Source organism: Musca vetustissima, unplaced genomic scaffold, assembly GCF_032173495.1.
Source record: "Musca vetustissima isolate MV318-11 ecotype Yass unplaced genomic scaffold, APGP_CSIRO_Mvet_v1 utg9242, whole genome shotgun sequence".
Taxonomy (NCBI): Eukaryota; Metazoa; Arthropoda; class Insecta; order Diptera; family Muscidae; genus Musca; species Musca vetustissima.
Window position 1 is genome coordinate 11,564 of NW_026874165.1, and position 23,785 is coordinate 35,348.

General features: G+C 33.9%; 1 protein-coding gene across 1 annotated transcript in view; it reads left to right on the forward strand.

The window, feature by feature from the left end:
• Positions 1-3,570: 3,570 nt before the first annotated feature.
• LOC133331241 (dual oxidase maturation factor 1) overlaps positions 3,571-23,785 on the forward strand; it is an 87,054-nt gene continuing 66,839 nt past the window's right edge. Inside the window, exon 1 of the mRNA XM_061539645.1 lies at positions 3,571-3,599. The gene's annotated coding sequence lies outside the window, so the exon portion shown is untranslated. The remainder of the gene's footprint in view (positions 3,600-23,785) is intronic.

Genomic DNA, 23,785 nt, shown 5'->3' on the forward strand with positions numbered 1-23,785 from the left:
TGTGTAAATCGATTTAAAGCAAACTTGACACACGCTATTCGGTATGCTGCACTGTTTAAAATTTAATCTCAATAAATAAGTCGAAATTATATATGGAAGCTACGATATATCTATATCTGAACTGTTTTGAAGCAAACTTGTCATCTTTAGTGCACAATTTATTTAAAATCGGACGAAAATATATATAATAGGTGTACACATCATTCTAGACTTTGCCAAAATTCGTGCAAATCGAATGATTTTCAGAGACTTTGGTGCACCATTTACCTAAAATGGAAGCTATATCTAAATCTGAACCGATTTTCACGAAACTTAGCACGCGTCAATGTAGACTTAATTTAGTACGCTATGCCAAAATTCGTGCAAATCGAATGCTTTTCAGAGACTTTGGTGCATCATTTACCTAATATCGGTCGAAACTATATATGGAAGCTATACCTAAATCTGAATTGATTTTCAGGAAACTTAGCACACGTCATTCTAGACTTAATTCAATACGCTACGCCAAAATTCGTGCAAATCAAATGATTTTCAGGGACTTTGGGGAGCTATATCTAAATCTGAACCGATTTTTACGAAACTTGGCACACGTCATTCTAGACTCAATTTAGTATCCTATGCCAAATTTCGTGCAAATCGGAAGATATATAGGGACTTTGGTGCACCATTTACATCAAATCGGACAAAAACATATATGGGAGCTATACCTAAGTCTGAACCGATTTTTACGAAACTTAGCATACATCATTCTGGACTTAATTCAGTACCTTATGCCAAACTTCGTGCATATCGCAAGATATATAGGGACTTTGGTGCCCCGTTTACCTTAAATCGGACGAAAAAATATACGGAAGCTATATCTAAATCTGACCCGATTTTCTCGAAACTTGACACACGTCATTCTAGACCTAATTCAGTACGCTATGCAAAATTTCCTGTAAATCGAAAGATATATAGGGACTTTGATGCCCCGTTTACCTTAAATCGGACAAAAATATATATGGGAGCTATATATAAATCTGACCCTATTTTCTCGAAACTTGGCACACATCGTTCTAGACTCAATTCAGTATCCTGTACCAAATTTCGTGCATATCGAGTGATATATACGGACTTTGGTGCACAATTTATATTAAATCGGACAAAGATATATATGGGAGCTATATCTAAATCTGAACCGATTTTTCTCAATTTCAATAGGGTTCGTCCTTGGGCCAAATAAGTGAGCTGTGCATGTACTTTGTCTTTGTGCATATGTTTGAAACAGGCAAAAGGAATAGAGATAAATCCATGGTTCCCTTTGATAATATTCATAGAATCACTATCTGAGTCGATTTACGCATGTCCGTCCATGTATTGTTGTTAACAAAGTACAGGTCGCATTTATTATCAGATGTGGATGCGATTTGGCACAGTTCACTTATATGGCCCAAGGAACCTATTGAAATTGGAGAAAATCGGTTCAGATTTAGATATAGCTCCCATATATAGTTTCGTCCGATTTTATGTAAATGATGCACCAAACTCCCAATATTTGTCCGATTGGGACAAAATTTTGCACAGCGCACTGAATCAGGTGCTGTTGGAATCGGTTCAAATTTAGATATAGCTCCCATATATATATATATATATATATATTAATTAATGAACCAGGAAAAAATCATCGTCTGAAACTCCGCCCCTATTTAATTTTTATAATCAAAGTACAAGTCTCAAAATACCACCATATCACATGGCGGTATACTCAAATGTTTGTCATAAACAAATTTCAACATAATTTCAAAATTAATTACATTCATAAAAAGAAATACATAATTTTTATGAATTTTTGTGTCTTATTTTTATGGGGGAGTGAACATGAAAGATGCGGAAAAAGTTAACCACTCTCATCACTTTACTGTACAAACAACAGTACTCGTCGGTAATAGTAGTTGTTGTCAAATAATAAACAATAAAAAAACGTTAACTGTTAATATTTGACTGTTTAAGCAGACGATAATTAAAAAGTAAACATTTCACAAAACCGCAAAATTAGTTTTTTTGTGAATTTACAAAAATTAAAAAAATTATGTAAAGACAGCCAGACGTCTAGACAATAGCTGAGCTGAGGTGAGCTGACAATGAAAGATGAGATGAGGTGGAGCTAGGGTGGGAGGGCGCATCATAATTTTTTGACAATGACAAATTGAAGATGAAAGTGGCAAAATGTAATTAAATATTAAATAACAATCATAATTTGGAACTATTTTTTTATATCGCATAAAATGGGAAGGGTATTACTTTTCATACTTAGTACCCACAGTCGCACACACACATAACTAGGTCATATTTTATTGTATCACTCAAAAATGTTTGTTACTAAAAGTCCAAAAAGTTTTTTTGATAGTCCTTTCTTAAAATCCATGTTTTAAAAAAAATTTTTTAAACAATAAAAAATAATTTTTAAAAAATCCACGCCTTTGTGTTGTCCTTCAAAAATAATTTTTAAAAAATCCACGCCTTTGTGTTGTCCTTAAAAAATAATTTTTAAAAAATCCACGCCTTTGTGTTGTCCTTAAAAAATAATTTTTAAAAAATCCACGCCTTTGTGTTGTCCTTAAAAAATAATTTTTAAAAAATCCACGCCTTTGTGTTGTCCTTAAAAAATAATTTTTAAAAAATCCACGCCTTTGTGTTGTCCTTAAAAAATAATTTTTAAAAAATCCACGCCTTTGTGTTGTCCTTAAAAAATAATTTTTAAAAAATCAACGCCTTTGTGTTGTCCTTAAAAATAATTTTTAAAATATACACGCCTTTGTGTTGTCCTTAAAAAATAATTTTTAAAAAATCCACGCCTTTGTGTTGTCCTTAAAAAATAATTTTTAAAAAATCCACACCTTTGTGTTGTCCTTAAAAAATAATTTTTAAAAAATCCGCGCCTTTGTGTTGTCTTTAAAAAATAACTTTGTGTCGTCCTTAAAAAAATATTTTTAAAAAATCCACGTCTTTGTGTTGGAAACAAATATTTTTTTTTATTTAAATTTAGTTTTTATTTTGTTTTTAACAATTTAATAATTTTTTTTTCCTATTTCTTTCTCTTTTCAGAAAAAAAATTAAATTCCCCGAAATATAAATATTCGATTTGATGGTGACGAAATTTTTAAAATACAACACCAACAAAAAAAGTGAGAAGTGCTAATGATAATAAAATATTTAGCTAATTATTAAGTGTCAAGTGTTGAAACAAAAAATAAAAAGTAAATGAAATTAAATTAATTTTTGAAAAATAAAATCAGTTGAAAAGTAAAAAAATAAATATTTGGAAATAAAGTTAACAACTCAATTAGTATTACAGTTGACAAATTCACACAAAGTTGCCACCACCACAAAAATATCAGCCACAGCATCAAAAATAACAACAACAACAACAACAATATTTCAAACTAAAAATCAAATAATTAAATTTGATTAATATCGGATTACACATTTGACTGCACATTCCAACATTTGACGACGCGACGTATTATTGGAATTGATTTCGCCTGTCTATGCTGCTGGCCGTCTAGGCGTTCGGATTTTTGTTTTTTTGCGCTTTACAAATTTATATGTTGACAAGTTTGGTAAGCCCCAAAAAAATTATATATAAATAATTAAAATTAAAAATATTAGTAATAATAATAATAAATAATAACTCTAATTGACAAATCCATAAAATTGAAATGACAATTTGTGAAACAACCACAACATGGCATTTGTTTGACCTTGAAAAACTATTTCGCTGGGGATGAGATGACAGTTTTCTGTTGTTGCTGGATGTGTGTGTGTTATGATTAATGTCAACATGAGCATCGTCATCGTTGTTGATGTCGTCGTTATGCCAAAACATAAACACTGTCTGGCAGGAAATAGTTGAAATGGAAAAATACGGCTTAAAAAATCCATGGTTATGTGGAGTCCTTAAAAAATATTTTATTAAAAAATCTACGCTTATAAGGAAGTTCAAAAGTCGGACGGGGCCGACTATATGATACCCTTCACCATTTTGGGTATATTCAGCAGATGAATCCTAACAGGTGTCGCATTTTTAAATTACCAGCAAAATGAAATTGGATCCATAAACAAGTCATTCTGCAACCGATACTAAATTTTTCATTTGGTCAGATATAGAAGCTATATCTAAATCTGAACCGATTTTCAGGAAACTAAACACACATCATTCTAAACCTAATTCATTACGCTGTGCCAAATTTCGTGCAAACCGAAATATATATAGGGACTTTGGTGCAACATTTACATTAAATCGGACGAAAATTTATATGGGAGCTATATCTAAATCTGGACCGATTTTCGCGAAACTTAACACATATGATTCTAGACCTAATTCATTACGCTGTGCCAAATTTCGGGCAAACCGAAATATATTAAGGGGCTTTGGCACACCATTTACTTAAAACGGGCGAAACTATATATGGGAGCTATATCTAAATCTGAACCGGTTTTCACCAAACTTAACACTATATATGGGAGCTATATCTAAATCTGAACCGGTTTTCACCAAACTTAACACACATCATTCTAGACTTAATTCAGTACGCTATGCCGCAATTCGTGTAAATCAAAGATTTGCAAGAACTTTGATGGAACATTCACCTAAAATAGGGCGAATCTATAGATGGGAGCTATATCTAAATCTGAACCCATTTTCCCGAAATTTAGCACACATCACTGTCGACATAATTCAATACGCTTTGCCAAAATTCGTGCAAATCTAAGGATTTTCAGGGACTTTGGTGCACCATTAACCTAAAATCGGGCGAATCTATATCCGGGAGCTATATCTAAATCTGAACCGATTTTCCCGAAATTTGCCACACATCACTGTCGACTTAATTCAATACGCTATGCCAAAATTCGAGCAAATCTAATGATTTTCAGGGACTTTGGTGCACCATTTACCTAAAATCGGACGATAATATATATGGGAGCTCTATCTAAATCTGAACTGATTTTCTCCAATTTCAATAGGGTTCGTCCTTGGGCCAAACCAATGGGCTGTGCCAAATTTCATCCAATTCGGATCATAAATGCGACCTGTACTTTGCTCATAAAAATACATGGACGGACAGACGGACATGCATAAATCGACTCAGAATGTGATTCTATGCATATTCTCAAAAGGAACCATGGGTCTATCTCGAGTCCTTTTGCCTGTTACAAAGACATAATACCCAGTAGCACATTGTGGTGAAGGGTATAAAAACCAGTAAGGAAAGTTCAAAAGTCGGACGGGGCTGATCTGTACAATCTGAAATTTATGAAGAACTGAATGTCAATCATCAAGCAACGTATGTAAAAGATCTATATATAAATGGACGTATTTGGGCAAGCGTGACTTACACAATTTGCTATGCTGCAACACAGTGCGGCATCCAAAATTTATCTCGACACAAAATCCAATACAAAACTTGACATGCATCAATCTAGACATAATTCTGAACTCTGTGCAAAATTTTGTCTCAATCGGACAAACATCGATAGTATGGTGCACCATATACATAAAATCGTAGGAAACTATATATGGGAGCTATATATAAATCTGAACCGATTCCAACAAAACTTCGCATACATCAACTATTGCTTAATTCAATGTTCTGTGCAACATTTTATCTCATTCGGACAAATATTGGCAGTATGGTGCTCCGTATACATAAAATCGGACGAAACTATTATGTGGTAGCTATATCTAAATCTGAACCGATTTCAACAAAACTTGACATATATCAATCTAGACCTAGTTCAGTACTCTGTGCAAAATTTTGTCTCAATTGGACAAATATTGGGAGTTTGGTGCACCATTTACCAAAAAGTCGGACAAAACTATATATGGGAACTATATCCAAATCTGAACCAATTTTCTCCAATTTCAATAGCATTCGTCCTTGAGCCAAATAAGTGACATGTGCCCTATTGCTTTTACACAATGAACTGAGGTGACAGACGTTGGCCGAGTAACACTCGGGTCGTAGACCCCTCTGTCGTGGAATACCCTGATATCTATCTATCAGGACATCAAAATTATGTCTATATAGAAACTCTAGTAAAATTAAAATTGATCCGGTTTTTTTTTCGAAATAGTCAGACCCAATCACATTTCCAAAGGTTGACATTCAATTTTCTATTCATTTTTTCACAATTTCATTTTATCCTGATATTGATAACCCCAATTATAATCTTGTTGTCTAGTGTAATAATAGCTCTCTAATTAAATGTTTTAACTAATATTATTTTAAATTTAATTATACATATCTACATTCCTATATTTGCTGAAATAAAAATATTTACCACTATAAATGAAACTAACCCAAACATGCCATTTGTTAAAAATAATTAATTATTCGGAATTATAGTTTTTTTGTATTGGTATTTAATTAAAGCAAATAATATAATGTAAACATTTCCGTTGGCATATTTCGGGTAATAATAAAATATGGAGTTTTCATTACCAAAATGAAATTTTTATAATTAAATTATAAAATATTTAGAAAATTAAAGATATTAATAGTTTAAAATGTTATTTATCTGCGGTAGCAATAGCGAAGATTTGTGGTATACAGAAGCGAGCGTATGCACAGAAAATATATTCTTAAATGTTGCGCTTCAGTAGATATATTTTTTAACAATTCTTCAAAGCATATAAGGATTTTGTTAAAAAATATATTTAAAATATACCGCCTATAGTTTTGTTAAAAAAAATATTTTTTTATGTAAAACCAGAAAGGAAAGTTCAAAAGTTGGAGAGGGCCAACTACAAGAGATGTTAATATATACAATATCCTGAGAATCTTTGGCGTCCGATTTAATGTAAATGGTGTACCAAAGTCCCTATATAAGTTTCGATTAGCACGAAATTTGGTATAACGTAAAACAAAGACATAATACCCTGTACCATGATTTCAACAAACCTTATCACACATCATTTTTTTCTCAATTGCATACGCTATGGAACATTTTGATCAATCGGCTAAATATCGGGAGTTTGGTGTATCATTCACACAAAATCGGACAAAACTATATCTACATCTGAACCGATTCTAACAAAACTTCTCAGACATCAGTGTGGACCTAATTCAGTACTCTGTGCATAATTTTGTCCCAATAGGACAAATATTGGGAGTTTGGTACATCATTCATAAAAATCAGACGAAACTATATATGGAAGCTATATCTAAATCTCTCGAACATTGCAAACAAATTGAAAAGGAGTCTGCCAAAGTGGGTCTGGCAGTAAACGGGAGAAGACCAAGCTGGTGGTATCAACGCACAAGACGTCCAGTATTACAGAATTACATCTTCGACGTAGTTAATGATTTTATATACCTCGGTACCGCCATAAATGAAACGAATGAAATTCGGAGAAGAATTGTGATGACCAACAGATGCTACTGGTCTAAGTAAGCAGTTTCGAAACAAGGCCACCTCCCGCCAGACCAAACTCACACTTTAAAAGACGCTGATACTACCCGTGCTATTATATGGATCAGAAGCATAGGTACTTGCGCAAGCAGATGAGGCAGCTCTTGGGGTGTTTGAATGGAAAAATTTCCGAAAGATCTACGGGGCGATCTGCGTCGACGGTGAATATCAGCGTCGAATGAATCATGAGTACGACGTAGTTAGTCGTATTGAGCTGCAGCGACTACGGTGGCTAGGCCATGTTGTGCGGATGAATGAGAATGCCCCAGCTCAAAAGGCATATAAAAACGAGCCTACTGATGGTTCCCGTAGAAGGGGAAGGCCACGAATTAGATGGAAAGTTCAAGGGCGTCGGTCTAGACGCACTAGACCGACGCGCTTGGAAATTTTTTTAAGCTCGGCTTTTGGAACAACCGTTCTTTAACAAGCCAGCTAAGTAAGTATATCTAAATCTGAACCGATTTTCTTCAATTCCAATAGGGTTCGTCCTTGGGTCAAATAAGTGAACTGTGCCAAAATTCATCCAAATCGGATCATAAATGCGACCTGTACTTTGTTTACAATTTAACATCAACAGACGGACGGACAGACGGACATGCATAAATCGAATTAGAAAGTGATTCAATGCATATTCTCAAAATAAACCATGTTTCGTTTCCGTTTGCCTGTTACAAACATATGTACAAAGACATAATAAATCATCTCTTCTCTCATCTCTTCAAAAACTTTGCGTTTGTTGGCGGAATTCGATTGAGATAAATTGTCAAAATTTAGCATAAAGCTGTCTCTTGTCTGGAGGCAGGTCATGTTCGAATATGAGATATATAGGTCCACGTTTAGGCATAGCATTTGAGGTTTTTCAGTGCGTTTTTCGACCGAGGTCCCTGTAATTTGATACTTTGGGTTGTTATTGGAAACCAAATTTCTTTACCAACAATTATCAACCGCGATTTCGGATTTTCATTTGGAATAAAATCTGTCTTCTAAAATGTATCAATATTGGTCCACCGTACCCCAGGAATATGCGATTTTTAACTATTTTATACAAGTTTTTCAATCGAAATGTTATACCCTTCACCACACTGTGGTACAGGGTATTATGTCTTTGTGCATAAGTTTGTAACAGGGAAAAGGAAACGAAAATAGAATAGAATCCCTTTGAGAACCGATTTATGCATCGCATTTATGCTCCGAATTGGATAAAATTTGCCACAGGTCATTTATTTGGCCCAAGCTCGAACCCTACTTAAATTGGGAAAAATCGGTTCAGATTTATAGTTCCCATATTTAGTTTCGTCCGAGACCCTAAAAGTTGCCTCAAAGACCCAAAGTTAGGCCGATTGGCACATAATTATGCACAACGTCCTAAAGTTAGTATAGCTCAATGTGTTTCATGTTTTGTGGTTTCGTCCGAGAATATATCAATACATGGATATAAAACTGAATCTACAACAGTTCTCAATAAATTTTTACGAGTTCTCTAATTCCATTTCGATTTTTACAAAATTCATTATTTCTATATTTAATAGTCATAAAATATCAACTATTTCCCATGCCACAATTCTATGAACAAAGAAAACAATCCAATTTATTTTTTTCTAATTTCTTTAGTTCAGACCACTTTTGATGGTGTTTTCTGCTTTATTTGGTGGTGGCGAATTTTTACTGTTTATTACGACTATTGTTTGTTTGTTTATCTTCAGTTTTCCCGTTGTTGTTATTTTGGTCTAAGTTAATTTTCATTTCATGTGGCGGCAGGAAGTAACGAAAAGCGAAAATCAAAGATGCCAGATTTTTGCAAAGTACAAGATTAAGTCGATTATAGAAACCCATATAGATAAACAAGGCGAATCGTTTTCTAGAGGATCGTATAACTGAATCAGAAGACCCCGTCTTAGAATAAAATAGAAGATTCTGAGAAAATCGAATAAAGTATCCCTTTTTAAATAGAATAAAAGATCCTGCCTTAGCATTGAATAGAGAAATTGAAAATTAAAGACCAAAATGAAGACACTTAGGTTGGAATACTGGGCCAGGAACTTCAACATTCCGAAAGTAAATCCGGCTTTTGTGTGGGGGCTATTTGAATAGCCGGGAACTTTATTGGACAAATTGTGGGTAGGGGGTATTTTATTATTTCGGTGGGAACATGGCGGAATCTTCGTATTGAAAATGTCTGCAAAATGTCCCCCTTCAAGATGGAAATATGAGGCATCCCAAAAATGTACTTTTATATTAGAGCTATTCAACATGGACCTATATTGATTACCCTTACAAAACATTGACCTGTATTAAAAAATATCTGTAATGGTATTTTCTCCCCAAATGCAAAACTTTTATATGAAGATCTTCTATGAAATATAATACCCATTACCAAAATAGAAGACTCTGAGAAAATTAAAAATAAAATGTAAATTTCAGACACTCCGATTGGAAAACTAGCGTAGGAACTTCACCAAAAGTTATAGGGGTCTTTTCAAAAACATGCACATAATTTTATCAAATCAACGAATAAATATTTTATAGCCACATTGGTAAGGAAATAGGACGTGATCTTCACATAGAGTCTCTGATATCGAGTTTTTTAGACTGATATCGAGTTTTTTAGACATACAAAATGTTAGGGTACAAAATGTGATGTTTTAGTACAAACATGAGTTGTAAAACAAAATAAAATGCGGTAAACATAATTCAAAATTTACTCTTTTTATAAAAGTATGACTTAAAACAGGCTTAAGAAGGTTGTTTTATACTATTAAGTAAAGAAAATAAAAGAACTCTATTAAGTTTTAAATTAATTAATTATTGAATATATGTATATATTTCGTTTTCCAGAACTATATTTCCATCGCCATATTCTTCTTCGAATTCTTCATCTGTGGTTTCATCACAATCAGTATCATTCGCGGGCCGTAATTCATCGTTTAGTTCACCAACTAACAATTCGATTACTTCAGATGGCAGGTTTAACCGCTTTCTTTCTTGTAAGTGGGCGTTTAGGCGTATAGATGATATAAGTGGATCAGATGTATCCAATGCTCTATTAAATACGTCTGTGAGATTATTGACACGACTACTGTTTCTAGCGTGTAATAATCTGTCATTTTTATATATTTTGTTTCTGCATTCAGCAGCATCCTCTCCAAAACGTCCAACTGACAACACAACATTCTGCATTATTTGCTTAGAATGAATCAAGACCTTGTGCAGTGTTAGTGTCATCGCTACCCAAGGATAATGGATGTTAAATAATATCGCTAAAATCTTTAAAATATCTTAAATCCGACGGTACGGCTATGTCACAGTGTGGGCCAATTTTCAAAAAATGTTGCAGAAATGTTTTTTATACTATTAAAACCTTAAATATCAATTTTAAGAAAAATCGGATGAAACTTTGTCTTTATCCCACATTTTCAGTTCAATACTATATACAATAAAAGCATCAATTTATAAAAAATTTCACTCAACTTAAAGTAGAAAAATACATTTTTTCTAAAAAAGACAAAATAAGGCAAAATATTTCATCTGAATATGATAGTACATACCCCTGCCAGCTTCCAAAAATTTTTTGGAGGAGACGATATTTTTACATTTTTTCTAAAGTTTAAGAAGATTTCAAAAATATTTGTAAAAAATAATTTTCAATATACACACAAACTTTTATCTCCCTACCCAGATATTACAACTTTCTTCGTTCTTTCTTTATATATTATGAAAGCACTTATTATCAGCTTCCAGATTCATAATAACTTTGGTCTGAATTTCGTATACCCATTCGACCACACAGCACACCAAAAAGTATATATTTTACAGCACACAGTCTGTTCTATTTTTTATACAAAAAATTTTCAACTTTAGCATTACACCAACGAGCGGCTATTAATGGTATTTAGAAAAACCAATTATTTTCGGATGGTTTGAAGTGTTTTTTATTATTCCGCGCAAAAAAATTATAAAAATATGAAACTTCAAAAAAATAATTTTGGCCAAAAATTTTGTGATTGCGACAACTGTGCAATGGGACAAAATTATGTAAATCGATTTAAAGCAAATATCAAAAGTATCAAAATGCTCCATTTTGTACGTTGGCCAAATTTCATGTCAATATTACAAACATGAGGAGTTTGGTGAACCATTTACTTAAAATGGGATGGAAATAGATATGGAAGCTATATCCAAATATGATCCGATTCCAAAGAAACTTGTCACAGGTTAGATTGTACTAATTTCAGCAGGTTTTGTTCCTAATGGCCATATTTTGGGTCCTACTTAAAATCGGACGAACATATATATGAGAGCTCCATCTAAATCGAAACACACATCATTCTAGACTCAATTCATGACGTTATGCCGAATTTCATGGAAATCGAATAATTTTCAGGGACTTTGGTGCACCATTTACCTAAAATCGGGCGAAACTATAAATGAAATTTTACACACATCATTCTAGACTCAATCCACTACGGTATGCCAAATCTCGTGCAAATCGAAGGACATATAGGGACTTTTGTACACCATTTACCTTAAATCGGGCGAAAATATATATGGTATCTATATCTAAATCTGAACCGATTTTCACGAAACTCGGCACATGTCATTCTACACTTAATTTAGTACGCTATGCCACAATTCGAGCAAATCGAATGATTTTCAAGCACTTTGGTGCACCATTTACCTAAAATCGGGCGAAACTATATGTGGGAGCTATATCTAAATCTGAACCGATTTTCACGAAACTTAGCACACATTATACTAGACTTAATCCAGTACGGTATGCCAAATTTCGTGTAAATCGAAGGACATATAGGGACTTTGGTACACCATTTACATTTAATCGGGCGAAACTATATACGGGTGCTATATCTAAATCTGAACCAATTTTCACGAAACTTAGCACACGTCATTCTAGACTTAATTATGTACGCTATGCCAAAATTCGTGCAAATCGAATGATTTTCAGGGTCTTAGGTGCACCATTTACCTAAAATCGGGCGAAACTATATATGGGAGCTATATCTAAATCTGAACCGATTTTCAAGAAATTTTACATATATCATTCTAGACTCAATTCAGTACGCTGTACCAAATTTCGTGCAAAGCGGAAGATATGTAGGGACTTTGGCATACCATTTACCTAAAATCGGGCGAAACTATATAAAGGAGCTTTATCTAAATCTGAACCGATTTTCACGAAACTCAGCACATGTCATTCTAGACTTAATTCAGTACGCTATGCCAACATTAGAGCAAATCGAATGATTTTCAAGCACTTTAGTACACCATTTAACTAAAATGGGCGAAACTATATATGGGAGCTATATCTAAATTGTACACATATCATTCTAGACTCAATCCAGTACGGTATGCCAAATTTCGTGCAAATCGAAGGACATATAGGGACTTTCGTACACCATTTACATTAAATCGGGCGAAACTATATATGAGAGCTATATCTAAACCTGAACCGATTTTCTCCAATTTCAATAGGGTTCGTCCTTGGGCCAAATAAGTGAATTGTGCTAAATTTCATCCAAATCGGATCATAAATGCGACCTGTACTTTGTTAACAAAAATACATGGACGGACGGACAGACGGACATGCGTAAATCGACTCAGAAAGTGATTCTATGCATATTCTCAAAAGGAACCATGGGTCTATATCGATTCCTTTTGGCTGTTACAAACATATGCACAAAGACATAATACCCTGTACCACAGTGTGGTGAAGGGTATAATTAGTTGGGACCTTTATTTGGGGGTATGTCAAATATGGTCCTATATTAAGCAATGATGTTTTTCGCCCTTCAAGATCCCGGAATTATAAATTGCAATGAGACTAAAACCTTAAAAATACCGGTAATGTGGCGTGACCTTTAAATGGAAGCTATTTCAAAAGGTGAAAAAATTCTGCAATAATATTTTTCACCCTCCAATAACAATTAAAAACCAAACTTCGGAAACTTCTTAGCCTAGCACAAAAAACGCGGTATAAACAGAAAAAAGTAAAGTGTTTTCCATCTCTGTTATGCCATCTCTGTTATGTCCGCTGTCATTAAATATTTACATAAAAAAACGGTTTATCGGGACAAGAAATTAATAATGATATGGTGAATGTGTTGGGTTTCCGAACCGCCCTCGTACAGCCAATTCGATCAGCAAACATAGCTTAGGCCTTTAAAAGACTGTCCTATATTGAAAAATCTGCAACTTTGTTGTGAATAAGCAGTTAAACCCTTCTCCCAGAGCCCTTTGCTATATTACAACTAATTTGGTGGAATATGAGGCTTAGAAGGTTTTCTACGGGGCTACAAAACGTGAACCACTATATTCTTTTTTTATACCCAATATCCTAGGAGTGCTAACAATATGTGTCTAAAATTTCAAAGCCTTAATTTTAATATTGTGATCTCTATGGGGATTTTAATCGAAGGACATGCCTAAATCAAATTTTATCGCGACCGATATACATATGTATATACTTTATAGGATCTGTTGCTGTAAACGAAATGGCAAATTTAATATACACTCCACCTCATGTTGCAGGATATACAAATATTCTCCAAATTTCTAATTCTAATTCCAGATTTCCCCGTTCCTTTTATTCGATTCTGCTAATCAATCATTTAATTCCCGAATCAAATATCTCCATTTCACAGCGATTTTTGCAACATCATTTGACCATTAAATATTTAAGTGGTAACACCGATGTGATATTCCATACACGCTTCCTACAGCAATGAACTGTCTATCCGGTTACGACCAGCGGCAGCAGCATCAGCATCAGACAATTTCATTCATTTACCCCGGCGTTTGTTGGTGGGAATGTTTATTTTTTTTGGGATTTTTGTGGTAGAAATGGATGAATGGCTGGCTGGTGGTTGGTGGCTAAAAGAAAAAAATTCCAGAAACAAAGCAAAAAAAGTAAATCGAATGTTTTTTACGCGGATATTTGGTATTTGTTTTTGGTTGAAACAGTTTTGTTTTTTTTCGCTCTCAATTTCTTTACTGATTTGCCGTTGTTGTCGGTTTTTTGTTTTTATTGGGGAATTTCAATTCTTATTTTGAATGTGAATATGTGAAGTTCTATATTTTTTGTTGTCGTCGATTCTTTTATTTGTCGGATGTGGTTGAAATGGGATTTTTTTGTAGTTCTTGTTGTTGATGGATGGGATTCATAGATGAAATTCTGATGTTTTTTGTTGCCCACACACCACCACCATTCTTATTGGCCGGGTTGGCTGGCATGTGTCGCTTGGGTTTTTTGTTTTTGAACCGGAGATGAAATTATATCGAATTGGGTTAATGATTTGTTTAGGGGGGCAAAACAAAAAAGAGTTTAGAACATGGAAATTCCTTAACGGTTCATTTATAACTCGAGGGCTAATGATAATTTTTTGAGGTTGTTTTTTTAGAATTTTATCTTTAGAGTAAGATATTAAACATCACAAAGAGTTATTGATACCGCAAAAAATCGAAGCCCAAAGGGAAATGTTGGACAACAAACGAAAAACTTACAGTTAATTTTAATGATATATACCTTTTGTATTTAATATATAAATACATATGCGATTTATAGGGGATAAATAGCTGTGCCAGGTTTTAGAAAAAAAACCCAGATTAGTTTTCTGCTGATTAATATTTTTCATTTGGAGAAAATACCCTCTGAACACTTGTGAAATAAATTAATTGAAGGTTCTCAAAGATAATTTGAAATAATACTCCTTAAGCAATGCTGTGATTCGGTTCTGAAGATTGAAAACCTCAAACCGCATGATTTTTTATATTACCTGTATTTTGGTGATAGGAAATAATGAAGGGAAACTGACAGAATTTATAAAAAAATCTCTAATAGATTTTGTCGCTCGTCGCTAAGTGAGTTTTTGAATTTTGTTCATGGTACAAAATACTTATAACCTCTTGTATTTTTATCAAGGTGCGAGACAATTATAATATGTACTATTTCGTTACATGACACAAACCAATTATAATGTATCAAATTTCTACAGTCATCAAGAAAAAAAGCCTACCACTTGAGATTTTGAAGATTGAAAGAACAAAAAATTCCATCATACCTTTATGGAATTTTCCTATTAACAACTTTTACTTTAAGTTAAAATTTTTAACTTTCAATTGCATGCAATTCGGATAGAAAATTCGAGAAGATTTTTTTTGAGTAAGAAACATTTGACGGGAGCTTCATCTGGGTGTTATTTCAAAATATGAACCTATATTTAAAATTGTCTTAGAACCATCTAGAACCCGGAATACCATATCACAGGCACTTTGGTTGGAAATTGCGGCTAAAACCTTCAAATGCCGAAATGGGTCAAAATTAGTTGAGCGTAAAAGTCGACTTTAAGAATTTTTGATTTTTGCCACTGACCAAAATGTCGTTTTTTAGACTTTTGCCTTGAATAAAAAGTCGACTTTTCGATCTTTCGATTTCGTCAAACCTGTTAAGAATCGATTTTCTACTTTTAACAACTAATGAAAAATCGCATAAAAATGCAATTATCTACAGGAATTGTTGTCAATAGAGAAAATAAAATTTGGGAACGTGTAATTTTTGGACAATTTGGGCCTTGTGATAATAAACAAAATAATTATGAAGAAAATTTCCCCAATGGTCAAAAGTCGATTTCGACTTTTAGACTTTTTAATACAAAAAGTCGATTAATCGATTAGTCGAAAGTCGTTTACTTATCCCTAGTCAAAATAGATGGTTAGACCCAGAGTAAAATATTCTGAAGAATATTTATATTTCTCTTTCTTTGTAGCACAAAATGACCCAGATTGAAAAATGTGAACAAATTAATCCCAACATAAAACATTTTTCCATTCGAGGGCAGTTCGGAAAGTTCTTAGCCTAGCACAAAATGCATAGTATAAACAGAAAAAAGTTAAGTATTTGGAAACTTATGAACACATGTTAAATATTCATATATATAAATTTTCATTCATATAGATACAGGTGTTCAAAAAAACGCATTCCACAATTTTTACAATGGAAAAATTAGATATGTGTGACATATTGTGCCCTTTTTGCTGCATTTTTCATCGTTTTTGCCACACATTTTTTAATGTTTTAAAAGCACGTTGAGTTTTCACAATTGATTTTTTCTGTTGAATGTAAGTTTCAACTATTTCAGAGCGCTCGCGTGGCGTGTATTGGTTCATGGTAAAAATCTGCTTGGACTGACGATACAAACGCGGTATGTCATTAAGCGATGTGACATCTCTGTCAAAAGTTATGGCGTTGCCAAATGGGTCCGTCGAATATGGGCAACCCTGTATATGGTGTCTTTGGCAATATTACTGATATAAATGTGAGGAATATTTTTGTTTAATGCGTTAATCATCAATCGACTCTCCGAAGGGGTCTTTTCGTTCCCATTTTTCTGAAATAATTGAAAACGGGGTTATAGCAGGTCAGAATATTCTATAAGTCTCAAACGTCAAACGTCAAAAATCTTAAAAAATATGAAAACTCATCTGAGGGTTAAAATCAAAGTTATTCCGAGATTGTACCAATTGTATCCACTAGGTGTCGTTTTAGAAGGATAGTATGACGGACCAAGATGTTCTCCATACAATGTTTATATAAGTCATTAAAAAGAGAAATCGGTATTTATTATATATAGACGTCAATATCGGACTAAAATAAGCATGGACCCTAAGTCCTAAAGATAAATTCAAACAGACCTTATATTTAGGTTCAATCAGAAGAGGCTGTTGCAGATCAATCATCAGCTTAGCGGGAATAAAATCCCCAGACGAAGTGTATATAAAGTAATCTGGAATTTTAAAATTTATGGAGTCGTTATTTCTAGAAAATGATAGATAGCAGCCTCATCACTTAGGAGGGGCTACTGCATACCAATCATCTGCTGAGCTGGAAGAAACAACAATACATCAGAATAAACATAATAGAATGTCGGGAAATAGTGCCATCTGGAAGAAGCACAGACCCCAACCACTGAACAAAAATGCATGTAGGCATTATTTCTAGGAAAGGATAAATGACAGTCCCATATCTAAGGAAAGGCCACTGCAGACGAATCATATCCTTAGCTGGAAGAAAAAAAGTGTATCCAATGCATCCTGAATTTTAGTAACCAACCTCGGCATTAACACATGACGATAACACGAAACAGAAATGTTGGCAGATGGTGCCACCCAGAAGAAGATGGAAACATTAAAATAAGCAAGGACCTAAACCACTGAATAAAAATTCAAGGAGGTGTTATTTCTAGGCAATGTTAGATGACAGCCCAATCACTTAAGAGAGCATGCTGCAGACAAGTTCTCTGCAAAGCTGTAATAAAAAATCCAGACGAAGTGTTTATAAAACCTCCTGAATTTGAATAACCAACCTAGGCATTAACACGGTAGGATAACACAAAATTGGAATGTTGTAACAGAGGAAAGTGGTAACACTAAATAAGCAAGGACCCCAACCACTGAACAAGAATTTATGGTGGCGTAATTTCTTAAAAACGATAGATGATAGCCCAATCAATCAATCATCAGCTTAGCTGGAATAAAAAATCCAGATTAAATATATCCAAATCCAACTGACATACTAATAACCAACTTCGGCATTAACAAATGATGATAACAAAGAATAAGAGCGTTGAAAGATAGTGCCACCCAGAAGAAGATGGAAACAATAGCATAAGCAATGACCACAACCAGAGCACAAAAATTAATGGAATTATTTTTGTCTAGGAAGGGATAGATGACAGCGCCATCTCTTAGGAGAAGCTACTGCAGACCAATCGTCTTCTTAGCTGGAATAAAAAAATCAGACCCAAAATCTCCTGAATTATAATATAATACAAACTAGGAATGTCAGGAGATAGTGCCGCCCAGACGAACAAACATAAGATGGAAACAATAACATAAGCAATGACCACAACCACAGAGCAAAAATTAATGGAATTGTTTTTTTTTCTAGGAAAGGATAGATGGCAGCGCCATCTCTTAGGAGAAGCTACTGCAGACCAATCATCTGCTCCTGAATTATAATATAATACAAACTAGGAATGTCAGGAGACGAAGATGCCGTCCAGACGAAGATGGAAACACTAAAATAAGCAAAGATCCAAACCAATGACCAAAATTCGCGGAGGCCTTATTTCTAGGCAATGATAGATGGCATTCCCATCACCTAGAATAGGCTAAATCAGAGCAACCATCGCCATTTGGCGAATACTTCGCTGTGTTACAAACGATGTCTACATCGTTGTCTCTTTTGATAGCCCGCTTTTGTCTATCTATACGATGGACACATAACTGGATTGTTCCAGCTCACCTAGACATTTTTTAATACACCAAGTACCAACTGGTACATTATTGTTATTTAAATATATTTTTAAATAAATTATTAAACAAAATAATTCTGTTCTGTGTCCCAAAAAATTTGACCTGTAAGACCAATCCAGAACAAGAATATTGATATGCGTGCAAGATTAAAGATTAGATAGACTATTTAAAACCAAAATTCCAGCTTGTCTGCCAAATTAGATTCCATGTTAACTGAATATTTTACGATTTTATTTCGTTTTGCATTTGTGAGAGTCAACAAAATTTCGGTATTTCTTTTTTTTTCTAAAAATGATATAATAATTATTTCTTCTTTGCTAATTATTATTGGCAAGGGTCTTTATACCCCATTTTGGGGATCCATTGCCACCAACAAGAATTGTTAAAATCAAACCGGTTAATTATTTTTAATAATTTTATAGCGACACGAAAACAATTCATTTATTTCGCTACGTTGACAACAAACATGTGATTATTAAAAAAAAATGAATTGAATTGAATTCAAACCAACAATGAAATGAACAAAAAGTGAACAGTCCATGTAAATTTCGATAATAAATCTATTGCAGTTCTTTGCAAATCTAATTTAATTGAATTTTAGTTTTTGTTTCTGTTCGCATTCTCATATCATTAATAGTGGAAACAACATCGTTTAATTGCTTGTTTTGAATAGATATAAATGAACCATAAAATTGTGATAATGCAAACATCATTAATAATCGGAGAACTAAAAAAATGCATTGAAACAAAAAAAGCGCAACATTTCAATAGTGGCTAATAATGAAATCGATGGAGTAAAAAACAAACATCCTAGAATATTATGAACAATTTTGTTCAGCTCACAATACAAGTCAATTGTGATATTTATCAATTAATTGAATTAAAAATGCATGTGTGTGTGTGTGAATTATTTGCATGCGTATTTATGTGTGTATTATGTGTGTGTGTTGGTTTTAATAATTAAAAGTATATTTATGAGTAAGATAATAAAAAACCGCATAAAATATATTAATTTATATACTAAAATAAATGTAGATTATAGTCTACATCGTTAAATGAGACTTCGTTGAAGTTCGATCGGAAAATTATTGTATATACATTCTTAAGGAAATACCACCTAGAATACAAACTTATATTTAAATCGATTGGTGTTCGAATATCATTTTAGTATTACACAAGCATCATATCAGGCCACACTTAGGAACCAATCATCACGAAATTTTGGAAGAAAGTAGGATTCCTGCCAAAGGGGGCCTGGCCAACGAATGAATATAACTGTATTGATGGTGATCGTTTAACATGGTCCAAGACTTCTGTGTGATTATACCCTTCACCACACTGTGGTACAGGGTATTATGTCTTTGTGCATATGTTTGTAACAGGCAAAAATAATCGAGATAGACCCATGGTTCCATTTTAGAATATGCATAGAATCACTTTCTGAGTCGATTTATGCTTGTCCGTGCGTCCGTCCGCTGTCCATGTTAAATTGTAAACAAAGTACAGGTCGCAGTTTCGATTCAAATTTGATGAATTTGGCGCAGCTCATTTATTTGGCCCAAGGACGAACCCTATTGAAATTGGGAAAAATCGGTTTAGATTTAGATATAGCTCCCATATATATTTTCGTCCGATTTAAGGTAAATGGAACACTAAAGTGCTATATAGCTTTCGATTTGCGCGAAATTTGACACACCGTACGGAATGAGTCTAGAATGATGTGTGGTGAGTTTCGGGAAAATCGGTTCAGATTTCGATATAGCTCCCATATTTAGTTTCGTCCGATTTTATTTAAATGGTGCACCAAAGTCCCTATATATCTTTCGATTTGCGCGAAATTTGGCATGACGTACTGAATTGAGCCTAGAGTGATGTTTGTCAGGTTTCGTGAAAATCGGTTCAGATTTAGAGATAGCTCCCATATATAGTTTCGTCCGATTTTATGCAAATGGTGCACCAAAGGCCCTATAGATCTTTCGATTTGCACTAAATTTGGCGTTGCGTACTGAAATGAGCCTAGAGCGACGTCTGCCAAGTTTCATGAAAATCGGTCCGGATTTAGATATAGCTCCCATATATAGTTTTGTCCGATGTTATGTAAATGGTGCACCAAAGTTCCTTATATATCTTTCAATTTGCACGAAATTTGGCATGACGTACTGAATTGAGCCAAGAGTGATGTTTGTCAAGTTTCATGAAAATCGGTTCCGATTTAGATATAGCTCCCTTATATATTATCGATATATTTTAAGTAATTGACGCACCAAGGAACCAATATATGGCTGATAGGAACAAAACGTACTAAAATTAGTATAACCTAACCTGTGACAAGTGACAAGAAATCGGTTCATATTTGGATATAGCTTCCATATATATTTTCGTCCGATTTTAAGTACATGGTGCATTAAACTCCTCATGTTTTTCAGATTGACATGAAATTTGGCAGATCGTACAAAATTTAGCATAGAATAGCGTAACAAACGAATGACATGTTTATGGATTGATCTTAGTCGATTCACATTTAGATAAGTATTACATATTTGAGTTCATCCAATTTCATGTTAATGGTCCTGTATAATATATACCATAGTGTTGAAGGGTATCATATAGTCGTCCCCGTCCGACCTTACGATTTTACTTACTGTTTTTTTACCAAATTTCAATTTTTTCAATATCTTCAAATTTTTACTTTAAAAATCATCGCTTAGACCCTCTTAATATCGAAGAGGAGCGGTTGACCTTTAGATGACGGAAGTGTAGCGCTGATCACTTTGAAATATTACATGAAGTTCCGGTTATGACCAAGGACAACTTCTGTAGTTTTTGGGGGTGATTAAATGTTATTTGAAGGGTGAAATGGACCACAAAGTTAATTTTGAATGTTTTTCTAGTCGGTCTAGAGGCTACGTCACACATTTTACACGGATGATTGTATGATAAACCCAATTCCACTTTATTTGACCTTTTCCTGGCAGGATTTTAAATATATTTTTATAGATGCAATTTAATTATTTTTCCCGTCTAAGAATTAGGGTCATATTTTCATCATTCGGCATCGAAATTCCTGTCCGGAGAAAACGAAATACAGACACTCAGGTTGGAAAATTGGGCTATAATCTTGAGTATAGCAAAAATGATGCTCGACCTTTGAATAGGTTAAAATCGGATGTTCTGTTAAGAAGATCTCTACACATCAAGGTCCCAGAATGCCAAATTATAGTCACTACCCGTACTACCTTTTAAATACCTTTATATGAGGTTACACTCAAAGAAGTGGACCCATATTGATAATTCTTGGTCTGATCTGGTACATTATGAGAACTTAATATACCAAATTAGAGTCAATTCAGATGAAAGACGTGTACAAAATTTCCTAAATAACGAATGTGGACCAATATTGCAAATTTTTGGTAGGGTTAAAAACGTTCAAAAATATCGAAAATTGGATGTACTGTTATACGGGGTTTATACCTTAACATGGGGCGACATAGCGCATCTTCGGTTTATAATTAGTACATCCAATATTTTCATACCCTCCACCATAGTATGGAGGGTATATTAGTTTTCCGTTTGTAACTCTTCGAAATAATCATTTCCGACCCTATAAAGTATATATATTCTTGATGGGCGCAAAATTCTATGACGATATAGCCATTTCCGTCTGTCTGTTGTAATCACTCTAGCGTCTAAAATTAAGATAGATGGCCAACATTTTGCATAGAGTCGTCTTTTGTCTGTAGGCAGGTCAATTTCGAAGATGGACTTTATCGGTCCCCCCAATTTTCGGTATTTTGCGGTTCTTGAGCACATTTTCAATCAAATTACCTGAAATTTTATACATTGGATTCTTATTAAATACCAAATATATCTACTAAAAATTATAAATATCGGTCTACTTTTTCTTGTAGCCCCCATATAAGGGTACCTCCAATTTTCTGTATTTTGGGGTTCTTGAGCGCGTTTTTCTGGGTATACTGTTTTTTTTTTGGTACCAAATTTCTTCACTAAAAATTATAAATATAGGCCCATTTTTTCGGGTAGCCCCCAAATAAGACACTCTCAATTTTCGGTAGTGTCTTATATGGGGGATACACTCTCAATTTTCGGTACTTTGGGGTTCTTCAGATCATTTTTCAACCGAATTGGCTGTAATCATTATTAATATTCGCCCCTTTTAGGGGTAGTTCCTATATAACCCCTTTCTTATATTAAAATAGTTATCTGATTAGTTCCATGTGTAAGGGTTGTCCCCATATATGCGTATTCTACCATAGCATAGGTATAGTCGTTACTCGAAATAGTCAGTTTTACCCTACGAATTGTGGAATTTTAAGACGATATAGCTATCGGTTGTAATCATTCCGCTTTCTAAGAAAATCGTGATAAAAAAACTCGATCCTGATGAAATATATCGGCCTGCATTTATGCCTCTCACCCATGTAATTATACCCCCTGAAGGAAAAAATTTAAACACAGAACAAAAATATTGGGTTCCAAATTGACATATGTCGGTCATTAATTTGGCTTAGCCCTCATATAACTATAACCCCAAATATTCGCCAATTCCTACAGTATGTAATCTAAATTGTTCAAGTTTGAGGATTGTATATTCTACCATGCGTTATTAGTATCAATCAACGCTTTGGGGTTTTCATTACATAAACCGGTTTGTAGAATTATCGGTATAGGTTCACGTTTTGGTATGCTCCCTATAAGTCAATATACATATGGTGGAGGGTATCCAATGTTCGGCCAGGCTGAACTTAACGCCTTTTCACTTGTTCTGTTTTCTAGTCGTATTGCTAGCCATACTTATTAGCATGTTTAAGGGATATTTTATACGAGTATATGGATTTTGTAAATGTAGCAATGATCGGTAAATATACCAAGCCCGTTGGTATTTTTAATTCAGATTTTTATTATCACACAAAATTAAAGTGCAGGGTTTTTGTGTAAGGAATTATGTAGTTAACACCCTTCGGATATACTTTTTGATTAATAGTTGATT